Source organism: Nesoenas mayeri, assembly GCF_963082525.1.
Source record: "Nesoenas mayeri genome assembly, chromosome: 14".
Classification (NCBI taxonomy): domain Eukaryota; kingdom Metazoa; phylum Chordata; class Aves; order Columbiformes; family Columbidae; genus Nesoenas; species Nesoenas mayeri.
In genome coordinates this window covers 5,437,092-5,451,251 of record NC_137556.1, presented here as the reverse complement: position 1 = coordinate 5,451,251, position 14,160 = coordinate 5,437,092, and positions in this window count along the sequence as shown.

The following is a 14,160-nucleotide window of genomic DNA, read 5'->3' as shown; positions in this document are numbered from 1 at the left end:
GGGATGACTGGGTGAGGGATGCCAGCTGCAGGGATTTGGATTGCATGCACCATTATGCCTTAATGTAGTGCCATTTACCTAGTGGGAAGGGACATAACTGCCTAATTTATGACTGCATCAGTGGTGCTTGTTTCACATTTCCACTCCTGGGCTCTGAGGAGAAAATGTTTTAAATATTTTTTAAAAATTTAGAATTAAGGGCGAATCATGCATTAAAATAAAGGTCCTTGCAGTTGCTGAAATGGTGCCTCCATGTTCAATTCAAGGCATTGTGGCTTTCTTATCCTGATACTGCTGTGCCATGTTAAACAAGTCCAAAGCATTGTATTCAGTGGCAGCTCTGATGAAGGCTGCACATGGTCCTGCTGTATTGCAGCGGCCCCAGAAAACACAAAGCACAAACAGATTCAGAACTTGGTATGGGCAGTGGATGGTGGTTGCTTTGGGGCTTCCAACAGCTGGAAAAATAGAGAGATGGAGGTACAACATCTGCTTCAAAACCTTGCAATAAATATGTCAACTTTGGATGATGCTGTGTGGGCAGACTGAACTTGAGGAGTAAGTTGAGTCTGCCTAGACAGGGTTTGTGTCTTAAAGCTGCCTGGGAGTGATCACATGAAGCATCTCCGTGTCAGATGGGAAATTACGCATATATGTGCATGTAGATATATGCATATATAAGTAGTCTTCCTTATTTCCTCTTTGAGAGGGGTGTTGAAGTGTTTTAAGTATATGAACATTCTGAGAAGAAGAGAAAATTATCAAAGCAGATGCTGGAAAGAATAACAGTGTGGTCCTGACCAATCAATGCTAAATAAAGTGATAAGCTTCAGACTGACTGCTCTGTGAGGAGAGCTGCCCCAGCAAACCTTAAAGGCAGGCTGGCTAATTTAACCATGAACCTAATCAACTGGCTCTTTCTAATTACCATGCAAGGAGTGACCGTTTGAAAACAGCTTCTTAAGTATGTATCTACCTATTTTGGCAGCTGGTCTCTGGAGCCTGATGGACTAAAACCTGGAGACAAAGTTGGCCCATTGGGACAGCCCAGGCAAACCTCTGACCGATGTGTGCTTAATTGCCACGTGAGCATAATTAGAAGATGGGTGCAAACAATTGATTGCATGAATTTCTCTATGAAATTGGGTAGAAAATGCCAAGTGTTGAGCAGCTTTCACCCATGCTGCAGGAGAGGGGCTTGCTGACAGAGCAGCTCATGATGTGGAGGTTTTAATTGCCATCCAGAGCTGATGATTCATAGATTTCTCTCTTTCTATTCCCTCTTCCTCAGAGGATCCTGGATATCCTGTTGACAACTGAAGCCCAACAGCTCAAACTCTGAGCTCTATATCTGTCCTTCAGAATCCTCCAGCCTCCTCCTCTTGCCGTTAATGTTGACAGCTACACCGCTGCCCTGTGTCCCACAGACTCACAACACTGGTGTCACTTCTCACTCCTCCCCCATCTCCAAGGTTTTGTGAAATGCTTCTGCTTTTCTCTGTGCAGCATCTCTTGAATGTATCTTTGCTTCATTTCTGCCACTAACTATAGCATTCATCTCTGTGGCTTTTGTGACTTTTTGCGTTGTCAATCCATATGGCAACTTGGGTGGATCTACTACAACCTGCATTTCGCCCACTTTCCATGCTTCCCCACACAAGCATTCACCGTGGTCTGGGTGACCAGTAAAGACATAGGGAACTGATTTTAATTTCAGAGTATGACCATGCTCTTTTTGTTATGCCCAGAGGAACACAGGCTTACTTTTTAATCCAAATCTGAGATTTTTTGGGTTGTTCATGCTTTTGCTTCACTTCAGCGATAGATGCAGCTAAGGTGGGGGTTTTTTTAGTAGAATATAGGAGATGGCGAAATGTGAGTTGCTCTTTGTCTGAACTTCACAAATGGATGTTGCCGCGTGCTGAGAGGTCTTGAAAGGCTTTTGTAAATGAAGCAATTAATCTTTGAGATATTTAAGTGTGGTGGGTTGACCCTGACTGGATGCCAGGTGCCCGCCAAAGTTGCTCTATCACTCTCACTCCTCCGCCAGACAGGGGAGAGAAAATATGAGAGGCTCGTGGGCTGGGAATAAGGACATGGAGAGATCATTCACTAATTACAGTCATGGGCAAAACAGACTCAACTTGTGGAATTGAGTTTATTTTATTACCAATCAAATCAGAGTAGGATAATGAGAAATAAACGCAAATCTTAAAAATACCTTCCCTGCACCCCTTCTTTGTTCCTGGGCTTAAATTTACTCCCAATTTTCTCTACTTCCTCCCATCCAGTGACATAGGGGGATGGGGAATGGGGGCTGTGGTGAGTTGATCATGTGTCATTTCTGCTACTCCTTCCTTCTCAAGGAGAGGGCTCCTCACACTCTTCCCTGGGTCCTCCCCCAGGCTGCAGGTGGATCTTTGCTCCACCGTGGACCTCCATGGGCTGCAGGGGGATCTCTGCTCCACCATGGATCTCCATGGGCTGCAGGAGGATCTCTGCTCCACCATGGACCTCCATGGGCTGCAGGAGGATCTCTGCTCCACCATGGATCTCCATGGGCTGCAGGAGGATCTCTGCTCCACCATGGATCTCCATGGGCTGCAGGAGGATCTCTGCTCCACCATGGACCTCCATGGGCTGCAAGGGGATTTCTGCTCCACCATGGATCTCCATGGGCTGCAGTGGGACAGCTGGCTCCACCATGGTCTACACCATAGGCTACAGGGGAATCTCTGCTCTGGCACCTGGAGCACCTCCTGCCCTCCTCCTTCGCTGACCCTGGTGTCTGCAGAGTTGTTTCTCACATATTCTCACTTCCCTCTTCTGACTGCAGTTGCTATCACATAGAAACTTTTATCCCCCTCTTAAATATGTAATTCCAGAGGTGCTATAGCCCCCTGTGCCTCCCGTACTCCAAAAACCTTACCATGCCAACCCAGTACACTAAGGAAAGAAAAAAATATCAACTGGGACTATTTCTGCCCTCAATTACACACACAAGGCATATCAAATAGCCGTAGCATATTCAAATACCACCTTATTCCTTTAGCCTTGGGACACCATATTTATGTCAAGGATTTCCCAGAGATAAATACGCGGTCGTGCTCAGTGTAATGTATGCAGAGGAAATGCAGTGCTTCTGGGGTGCATTTATTTGCAACTCTTGGTCAACCATAATTTGCATAATGACAACCACATTACACTCTAGCATGGGTTTTCGTTAGATAGCAGGTGTTGTTTATTTAGAAGTATCTAAATACATTTTTTTTCATATAAAAGAGAGGCACAGAAATAAGCTCTTTGTGTTTCATAGAGTTGCCAGGGTAGCAGTAGCGAAATATAGCAAATCAACAGTGAGATATGCAAGAATGAATACAGACTGTGCCTGCAGGCTATGGAAGGCACCAAGACATATTTCAGGCTTTATCAGGAATGAGGCAAACACTTGCACGGCCCTGAAAGAGCCGCTGGATTTGCAATGAACTGCCATAAAAGGGTATAATTAAAAGTTACATTGTTTGAGCCTTCTCTAACGCTCAGTAATCAAACACCATAATCAGAACAAATTATTGCATTCGTATTGTGCTATGCACTGAAAAAGATACATTGCTTGGCTTATAGCCTTATCTTGATTTATTAGGTCTCATTTCAGAGACTAGCACAAAAAGTGAGTCGGATTCCTGAGGGACCTGTTGCATATAGACAGTGGTACCTTTAAGATGCATGCTGGGGGTTTTTTTTGTATGCTTCCAGTTGTTTTACAACAAACATCCAGGTTGTTTTTTAAATCCAACTGGAGTGTGCAGGCAAGATGAAGGTTAAGCTGAGGAAGGGTTGATTGGGACATAGATATGTCCACTTCACTGAGCCTGGCGGCTTCACCACTGATGTGATCTCCAGATGCTATGAATGAAGCCACAGGATTAGTAACACGCTGAGCTGCCAAACCTCTTGTAACAAGACAGAGAAGTGGAAACAGCATTTCTGTTCAGGGTATCAAAAATCAGCTCTTGAAGTCTAACATTGCTAGTAGTTGGTTGCAAATAATGGAGCTGCAAAATTATTTCTGCACAGGAACATACTGTATGGCTGTGTTGCAAACTATGTTCCTTACCCATTTCAACATACAACTGGGATGTGATGACCATGAATTATTTAGTTTGGTGTAGGTAGAAGTTTTCTACAAAATGGGAAAATAGAAGTAGAAATCCAAAGCAAACATTCTGATGTAAAAATTACACTTATAAGAAAAAGTAAATCACGCCCGGTCCAGCAAACTTTTAGGTTATCTGGTAAAGCATCAGTCCAACTCTGTCCTTTTTGAAGGACACGCTATGGTGTGTCCATCTTTTGGTGATGCAGCTGTTTAGCTGGTGCCACTTTTCTTTTGTCGTTTTATCACCTTACTCTGCCTGATTTGGCAAGTTGAAGCCATGTGAGTCATTGTGGGGAGGTAGAGAGTAAACTTGTTGGATGTTCTACACCAGGGACTGTAGTTTATTTGCCCCCAAGTGTTTATTAAATGGAAAATTGCCTAACTCTTCTCACTCTGTACAACGCCCATGTACTTAGTCTCCTGCCAACAGTTCAAATGCTTGGACTTGGCAAGCACACCAGCTTCTTTCAATGTAAACCTTAGAGGCAAAAGTTTTTTGAAACTAACAGGTGCCTCTGAACTTTGGTTTAAACTCATAACTGTCACCTGGGTTTTGACAGATGGGTAACGAAAGATCAAGACAAATGCTGGCAGGAGTCTTTTGAGATGTGCTGCTATTAGCATTTGCTCTGAGCACATTTTAAAGAGAACATAAGACTAACAATTTAATGTCTGTTATTCATCTCACACTGGAGAACTCCTGCCAGAGGAGGTGAAATGTTTAACTCAAAATTCATGAGACAGGGGACTGGTAATAAGGAAGAAGCAAGGGCGGGGGGGCGGGCACCAAAAGACAAACTATAGCCCTGGACTGGGAAAAGAATAAAAATGAAGAGACAGATCAAGTCAGAGTTCTCAGATACGGGGCTGTGCCAGTTAGAGCTGCATTTCAGGTGTACGGGCTAGGATAAAACATCTGTAATGAAGTCTCTGCTGGATGTGGCATTAGCGACGGATACATGGGACACGATGGAGGAAAGAAGATGTTTCGTAGCGTGATTGTTAAGGTTGTCAGTGGAGAGTGGAACAGGATAATGCCGATAAGCTTCTTAAGTCACCCCTGGCTGGCAGCTTAGTTGCACCTCTGCTTACCCTGGATCTGGCTTTTACATATTCTTTAATATAATACTGTTACAATACTCAGAGTGTTGTATTTTAACATGCTTCAGTAGCCCCATATTCCATAAGTAATGAAGTGCCAGTGAAGTCGGAGGGATTGTCTTTTGAGGAGGGAGTCACTCCACAAAACCAGCTCTTTTGTTGAATTTTATTGCATTTACTTTCCATAGCACTGAGATGTCTCACAAGCTGCTAAACTCTGGCCCTAAGCAGGCCAAGCAATTTCTTTTTTGTGCCAATCTGTGTGTATCACTGCTAACATAAATCTGCATGTACCACAGTGATCTGTGCCCAGGTGTGAGAGGGAACAAGCCAAGAGATTTATACCGTTTCATACTTTCTTTTTCCCCTTGAAAAACCTGCACTGCCTCATTTCCACAGAAAACGAAAAGGAGGAGACTGTCTCGGACAGAGAGACCACACTAAATCATGTGCTTCTCCTCTGCAAAACTGGCCAGAGATCTGTCAGAAAACCCTTAGGAGGAGAAGGCTGCTCAAAGCGACAGCAGCTTGTCCTGCAGTCTGCTTGGTTGTCTGTCCCACCGCCCACCGGTGGTGTTGGTCCCGCAGCCCCTAGTGGGACCGGTGCTGCTCGTGCTGCCCGGGGGCAGCAACTTGGAGAGTCCAGGGTTGGGACATACAGAAATCGTGAGGGTTTGTTAGTTCCTCTGATCCTGGATGATCAACTGGGACCTCAGTCCCCAGGAGAGCACATTGTGCTCTTCCACTGAGTCCCTTTTTTCGCTTCGCTGAGCTCTTGTGCCTTTAAGAGAATCCAAAGCAAGAAGAAGTTTAACTACAGTAATTTTGCAAAAGACATAGGCTTTTCAGTTCACTTCTCTCTCAGTGTTTCATGACAGTTACCAGTGTACTTTCTAACAGTGCGTCTGTCATAAAATAATAGATCAGCATGTGAAAACCTTGAGACCCTGGGAGAAGTGTTGGTGGTCACAGGGTCACCTCTTTGGGGCTATCAGCATAATTCAGATCCACAGATTAATTACCCTTTTATTGATTCTGAATTGACTTTTGTAATTAAGGAGAGTGCCACTTGCTTGCATGATTGGTTTTGCCATCTTCAAATTATTAAAACAAAATCTTAGAACTGAAATCCTTTGCCATGTATAGACCCTTCCTTGGAAATTGTTCTGGTGCTTTAACAGCGGCCTACAGTTTAAATTTCCCCACACAGTTTAGATTAATTGTTATGATTATTTTGGTATAAAATGCAGTGAGGACTGAGAACTTGCAGCGCTGGGGCTGCAGAGGCAGTGAGGGACCCTGTCTGTGTGTGGTATTGCAATAGAGATGCTTTCCTTAGAGGAGCAAGAATAACTGGCAACTCGGAGAAAAACGTTCCCTTTTCACATGGCTTGTCAATATGTTAACTGCTCTGGAGACAGTGCTTTTGTGCTTCTGCAGACATTAAATCCTGTACATTTCATGGGTTGTGACAGTCCTGTTTTCAAATGTTTTAAGCATTGATTGTACTTGGGATGATGTACCCAGCAGTGGAAATGCTGCTGGAAGGGATAATGCTGATGCTTGAAGAAGGGGGTGAAGCATTTTCCTGCAGTACCAGCCTTCAGTCCTTCCCTTGGACTGTTCTTCACATGGATGCTTAGACCATGGAGGGAACATGGAGATTTGGGAAGGGAAGGTAAAATCCATAGTTAAAAATTTTTAAATTCACACATAATTTCTCCCAGCTCTTCCCACATTAAATTCAAGGTGATGGCAGTTTGGGATGATTCTCATAAGTGTTTTAACTCTGTTTTCCCACTTGACCAAATGCACAAGGAAAGAGATGATGTTGAAGTGAATGCTGTTAGTCTTCAGGCTGTGAGGCTGACAGGGATTTTATTCTCTCAGCATCTCCAGCTCATGTGGAATGACTTTCTTTTGCTCCCCTTCCATCTTCACCCTGCTGCTGTTGGGCAGCCACCTGCCTCTGTGTTGAGTCTTGCGTGTGCTCCAACTGCTCAGTGAAAATAATTGATGTTGAAAAAGCACCGTGCAGGACAGAGCTGTCCAGGGTCACTTTCCCATATATTGTAGTTGCTTTAGAGACTGTAACTGACCAGAGTAACTTGTGGTTTTGCACTTGCCTACACTGAATGTAGGACAACATAGTACAAGTTGGATATACTAGTTAACTGGAAAGTTTTAGGAGAGCCATCACTGCAGGTGATGGGAAATTGGGTGCCTTTTTTGTTCTTCCCATCTACAGAAGTTAATATCAGAACAGTGAGTTAGTCTCTGAGGGCAGATCAGGTGCAATCCCTGTTGCTTAATCTTAGAAGCAAAGCATGCTGTTCCCACCACTGACCTTGCTTTTAAAATAAAAAGTATTTTGCAAATGTATAATTCATTTTTAAGAGTTAAATGTTGGAGCTAAAGAAATAATTGTAGTCCAAACAGTTTCAAAAATATTTCCATACATAATAGCTTTCTGATTGTGTCTATCTATACATATTTCACAGTAAATACATATTCAATTTAAAATTAATTTGTGTAGTTATAATGAAGCTATTGTGATAAAAGGTGATTTGCTTCCTGAATGGTTTGAGTTCTAGTAGAGTAAGATAACCATGAGTTTGATCTTTACTGGGTGCAAATCAGCGTTGCTCTATTGAACCCCAAACTGAGCCTCCAGCTCAGCTGGTTTCTGTTATTCTTTTCTGTCTTGTATTATGTAGTTGAAGGCAATTGTCCAGCCTTCCCTACCTAAAAGCAGAACTACAAAGATGACAGTGAGCTCAGGTCAGCATCTTAACCATAGCTGTCCACGTTGCCTTTTTTCCCAGCTACCTCCAGCAAATTTCGTTTTTTATCAGTAGAAATCTGAAACAGGTGATCTTCTATCTGTAAGCCCTAGTTAGAAATGCTCAAGGGTGCTGCACGGAGCTGCCCTTCAGACATCGTGTGATGCCCTAGTGATGAAGCCATCTTCATGACGTGGTTCTGCTCTCAGTCCTGGGAGGTGCCCTTGGGTGGAGATGCCAGGACTGCACCAACCCTGAATTTGATATTGCAGTATGAATGTGATGGTGAAACAACATAAAGAGCAGGTATTGAGCCAGAGAGGGAACAGGTCAGGTCACCGTCCCTGGCTTTTGCCACTCATTGGTTGTGTACAAGAAAGCTGGGGCTGGATGCCAGGGTTAACTGGCATTTAACAGCCTGAGAAGGAAGAGGGATGCAGAAAAGTGCCCAGTGGCTACAGTCACTTTTGGTAACATCTTGAAATTGCAGTTGTGGTTCAAATAAGCCTTGTTTTACCTTTTGTTTTTTGAGGCTTCTCTGTTCCCTGTTCAGAATTCTGCCATAGACTTGCCTAAAATCCTTGCTGAAATGTTTTGCTGTCTGAAGAGATCTCTGAGCAAATACAGTACGGTCCGCATGTGCTGCAAAAACACCTTGAGGTTATACTGCATTGATGGCATGGTCCATCCCAGTGCAACATCTTCCAGAGGAAGCCCTACAAGCCCAGTCTGTGTTTGAGATAGGTTTGTGCAGAGAAAATCATGGCGAAATGCAACTGGACCAAGAATCTTCAAAAGGGAAACAAATCCCAGCTGAAGACAGGCAGAGGAGCTGGCTGTTAGAAGGACTGTCTTCTCCATATTTATAGCTTTTCACAAACTTATCTATATCAAACACAGGTGAAGATCATTACTTCATTGCAACTGTAAGGAAAGAAACTGTATGTACCTATCTGGTATAACACAATGAGAATATGCCTTTTTCCTTCCCTGGTGGCTGAGCTATAAAAGATGGTAAGTCTTCTAGAGCTGCTAGCCAAAGATGATGCCTTTAGGTTAAAGAAGAGAAACTCTCACTTTTAGGCTTCAGTTCCATAAATTATTGAGTTGTTTTGATAAATCCATGCAAATTGAGTAAGGCACTTATGTACAACTTTGCCATTAGGCACATTAATGAGCCTTAAGCATGCATCTCATAAAGCAGACATGGATTTACAGGTCCAGGTTAAAGGGTCTTATCCCATTAGGATGGCACGAAATGTCCTATGGGCAGATACCTCTTCTCAGGCATTTGATGTAGATGTGCTGGGTTGGCCATGCAGCACTGTCCCCCATCCCAGCTGCTGTTTGGCTCTGTGGAGCACCCACTGACTTGTTCTGCTCATGGAAGGGTTATTCCTGGGGTTATGAAATGCATAAGAACCATTGTGCTGGTCTGGATAAAGTACAAAACGTTTCTTCTTCATCTGTCACTGGTAGTAGATGCTGACATACAAGCAGCAAACAGGGTGGGTGAAGTGATCCATCCCAGGCCATCTGCTCCTTGTTTCTGAATTTGTAGTTCGCAAGGACTTTCTGAGCCAGCAATTGTATTTAGACCACCGTGGACCTGCCCTTTAAGAGTGTTTTTAACTCTCTTTGAAAACCGTTTGAACTACTCAATAGTTCATGAGCATGGAAAATATCCACTGGGATGATGGTTTTGCTAATTACAGTAGTTGCTGGTTGTGTATTTTAAACTGATGCAGTTTGCTTTTGTAGTCATCCAGAGTTTTGAGGCTGAAAGCAGGTAGGAAAAAAGCGAGATTTTGCCATCTGCTCATACTGGAATCCATTGCTTTTGGTAAGTGGCAGCCCATTGCATTCATTGTCTCTTGTATGCACAATACCTAGTGGTACTGGCATACAATTTTTTGCCAGTAGAAAATGTCATAGTTTAAGTACCCTGTTCTAATTATATTGGCCAGTTTCCATCACAAGCATTAATTTATCAGAACGCTGTTTGGGAAATCTCAGTGACTTGCTGACGTGAGGTTTGCCAGTTGCTGGAGGTGCCGCAGGTCGCCTCACGTCGTGTGCTGCTGTTACTCTGTTGTTCGAGCAGGAGTAGCACAAGGGCTGGATCGAAACAGCGTATATTTAAAAATAGCAAAGAGATTATTCTTATAAGTGGAACCAGGGCAGGAAAAGCATTGCCAGTTTGCATTGGGAAAGGGTGCAAGAGGGTTTTTTGAACTTTCCTCCTAAGTGACAATGGTTTCAGTGGAAGCAAACACTAGTTTTAGTGTAAGCCCTGCAAACTCCAGCAGATCTGATTCGTTCCACTTTAAAATCAAATGTGGCAGAGCTGCATAGAAGAAGATGTGTTACAATCAAACAACAGCAATTAAACTAGGGATGCAAATTACTCTATAATGAGACCGAACCAAGGCCACATGTCAGTATATTAGACTTCTAGTCTCCATATAATAATAAATCGTCAGTGTGAAGGTTATAAAATTCTTCTCACCAATATTCGTCTGCCTGAAAAATCTATGAAGCATTAACAGCAGCTTGAAGCTATGAAGAGGAACCACTCAGCTTAATTTACATGTAAAATATATACAGTACAAGCCGCAAAAAGATCTCTTGATGTTTTCCCATGATATAAATATTTGATGCTGTTGAGATTTCTTCCCTGTTCTTTTATGGAGGATTTTCTACTCAATTAGAGTTGGGTGGAAACACATTTCCTGCCCAGTTTTATGCCAGAATCATGGAAACTGATCAAAATGAACAAATTTAAAAATTAGATTTATTATTGACAATGAGACTTATATATATTTTATCTTAGGGAAATATGTTGCTTTATTGATTTCTCCAAAATTAAAAAAAAAAAAAAATCCTGATATGGACTATTAGAAGCTGTAAGGTGGTGAATGCAATTCCTAGCAATTTATTATTCCATCATTCTGAAAAGGCAAATTTTGTGGACTACAGAAGTTTTTATATAACCAAAGTGAGTAAATTTGACCTGCTTATTCCCATACCAAGTACTACAATTGAGCTGGAGTACCTCTAATTTGTATTTTTTTGAGGAAGGTAGAATAACATAGTTATTGCCTGATGGAAGTCCCTGCTTTCCCTGCTCATAGTTTTAATTCAATAATTTATATATATATATATATATAAAAATAATATTTATGCAATGAACAGAAAAGAGAAATTCCTGGATGTGTGGTACTGTCAAAATTAGCTGTGCAACAGTTTAAGTTCATACATTTCTGCGTGTTCTTGTAATATTCCAGTAGACTCCAGAAAAAAAACCCATTGCAAAGAAATGCAAATAAAAACAAAAAGGCATGGAAATTGCTGATACCTACCACTTACATCGAAATAATGATGATTCTAGTAACAAGCGTGTAGCTAAATTTCTGGCACCAGCATTTTCACTACAGCAAAGCAAGATTTTAACAGCATTCCTAATCAGCATATACAACAAAACAGAAACTTAGCTCAATGCTACTTAACGCTTTTTTTTTTCATATGGTGTTTCATAAATAACTTTAGGAAGTGAATCTGATGATGATAATAATTATACTACTGCTGTATGCAGCTAAAGACTGCTTCCAGAATAACAAATAACCTGCTAGAAAATCTCTAAGAGCTCCCCATGCCTGCCTACACTAATAATACAGTAGCACTGTGTGTGTACATAGCTTTTTTTAAAGGCACTTTCATGTTAATTATCTAATTAAGCCTTACAATTTTCTTTGAGTGTAAGTAAGTGTTATTATACCTATTTTATGGAGGTGGAAACTGAAAAATAAAGGCTTGGTGTCATTTCATCTAATGTTATACATCTCTCTGGAGGGTTTAGGTGGGAGCACAGGGGCCCAAAATTCCCCTTTAGGTGGCAAAGAGACTCTATGAAGGTGATTTTAACCTTCCTGAGCTTTGCCTGGTTCTGCTGAGACCTGTCCTGGGATTGGCTGCTGGGAGCACTGGTAAGTTAGACCTGAGCTCACTGGTGCTTTCCTGCCTAAAATCTGAGAGGGGATAAAATAAACCTAAAGTCAAATCAATAAAGTTTCCAGGCTTGTATATAGCAGTGGTCCAGTGTCCAAGTTGTCTGTAGCATCTTTCTCAGTTGGAAAAGGTCCCGACACTTGTAGGGTCCCCTCCTGTTGCAGGTGGCCTGTGGGGTCTTAGGAATGAAGCCATGAACACCCAAAGGTTTTCCAAAAGCCTGTGGCAGAGTTTTCCATTTACCTACTGCGTTGTGTGATTGCGTCTTGACGCCTTGTGTGTGGAGAGAATGAGGAGATGGGAAGAGAGGATTCTCTGGCTCTTTGCTTGCAGGACTGTCTAAATTTCCATGTCTGTCAGCAGGTTCCAGGCTGTGAGCAGCAGAAGGTCTTTGCGCGGTCCACAGGGCTTGTTCATGCTGCAGTTCCCCGCCGAAGTTCAACACATGCAGAGCTAATTTTCAGCTAGATATCTCAGGCCACGTTATGGTATGTATTTGGTGGCACAAAATTTGGCAGGGAGAAGTATCTCTAACCTCCCTCCTCCTGCCTGGCAAGCAGCACCCGCCCTCGCTAGCTTGCTGCACTGCTCGCAGTGTTTTGAAACAACTTGTGTAAGCATCTGTGAAAGTGTTATATGTATAGTCACTGATGAAATTTCCAAATGAGTGGAAAAAAACAAAACAAAAACTAAGAACAGAGATGCTTAACATAAGGAAAAAAATTAATTTTGTAGATTATAGTGTTGTCTTTTTAATGGAGTGGCCTGCAAGCTTTCATGGGCCACAGACATGATGGTGAAGGAGCAACACACCACAGGCATTGTCAGTCTTTGCTATTCTTACTGTTTTAGTGGAAACTTCTTGATTTCCTATGGCTGTGAGTAGCATTGGAAGATCTTACAGGCGAAGGACAGGTCATACGCTACTGCTTTAAGATCTATATTTCCTCTCACTTTCCTGTGCAAATTCAATAAATAATTAAGTGATTGTGGCTGATAGAGCTTTCTTCTATGCTTGCAATGATATAGACATCACTTCTACCTTTTCTGTGTCCTAATGCGTAGTTAGTGAGTGACTTCATTTGTTCATTGGAAGCCTTAGCACTGGAAATTTAAGGCTTGGATGCTTAAGAAAAAAATCGTAACCAACGTAATCAGGCTGTGGTTGACCTGAGAGTGCAGTGAAGGAGGAGATTCAGAGCACCGTGTCCATGGGCAGAACCACTGTAACTGGGTGGCCTGAAGGAGTCAAGCTGTGAACAGTGGTGGCCCCATCCACTGAGATGTCCCCTCTGGCAGGGGGGCTTGAGGCAGTAGTGGTTTCAGCTGCAACTGCTAAATCTACCTATGACGATGAATCAGTGCCCTTCATTACAGACACCGCTGTCATTGCCGTCGCAGCAGCGTCTCCAAGAGAAGCGTGAGGAAAGTCGCCTGTTAAAACTGTGCATTACATCAGGAAATGGGCCATTTAATGACACCACTTGAAACCACCAAGGATTTTTGAGTTTAGTCCACATTGAATTGTTTCCAATAAAGAAAAAGAGAACGTTATCATGCTCTTTTGTTTCAGAAAAGCAGGCGAGTCTTAGAGGAGGGGCCACTTGCAGGGTTGTTAGTATTTGCTCTTCCCCTGAAGACTTCATGGGAAGTATGTTCAAAGCTGAAAAGATAGCAGAGCTTTTCTGTTTCCTTTCAACTGCTTGCTGCAGGGGAAACCACACGGACTTTCTTCTTATGTTGACTGCTGTAATGATGTGCTGTACTATTGAGCTTCCAGGTCTGACTGACATGGATCAATTATTTGAGTTTGATGGGCCACCTGCTTGCGAAACTTCTGTAGTATTTATAAAAGACCTGGCAGTGCTCTCCTGGCAGGAGATACTTTTATATTGCCTCCTGTGGAAGTGCTGTCCAGGTTGAATTATTAAATGAATCATTGCCATGCTGGCAATGCAATGTTATTTGGGTTTTCAAGTACCACCATATGACTTCCTCAGTGTGTAGTGCTGGATAGATAATTAGCTTAAAGTATGTGCCAGAACTTGAGACCAAAATTATACTTTACACATAAAGGCTCCTTTGTGTTAGAGACACTCATGTGTGTCA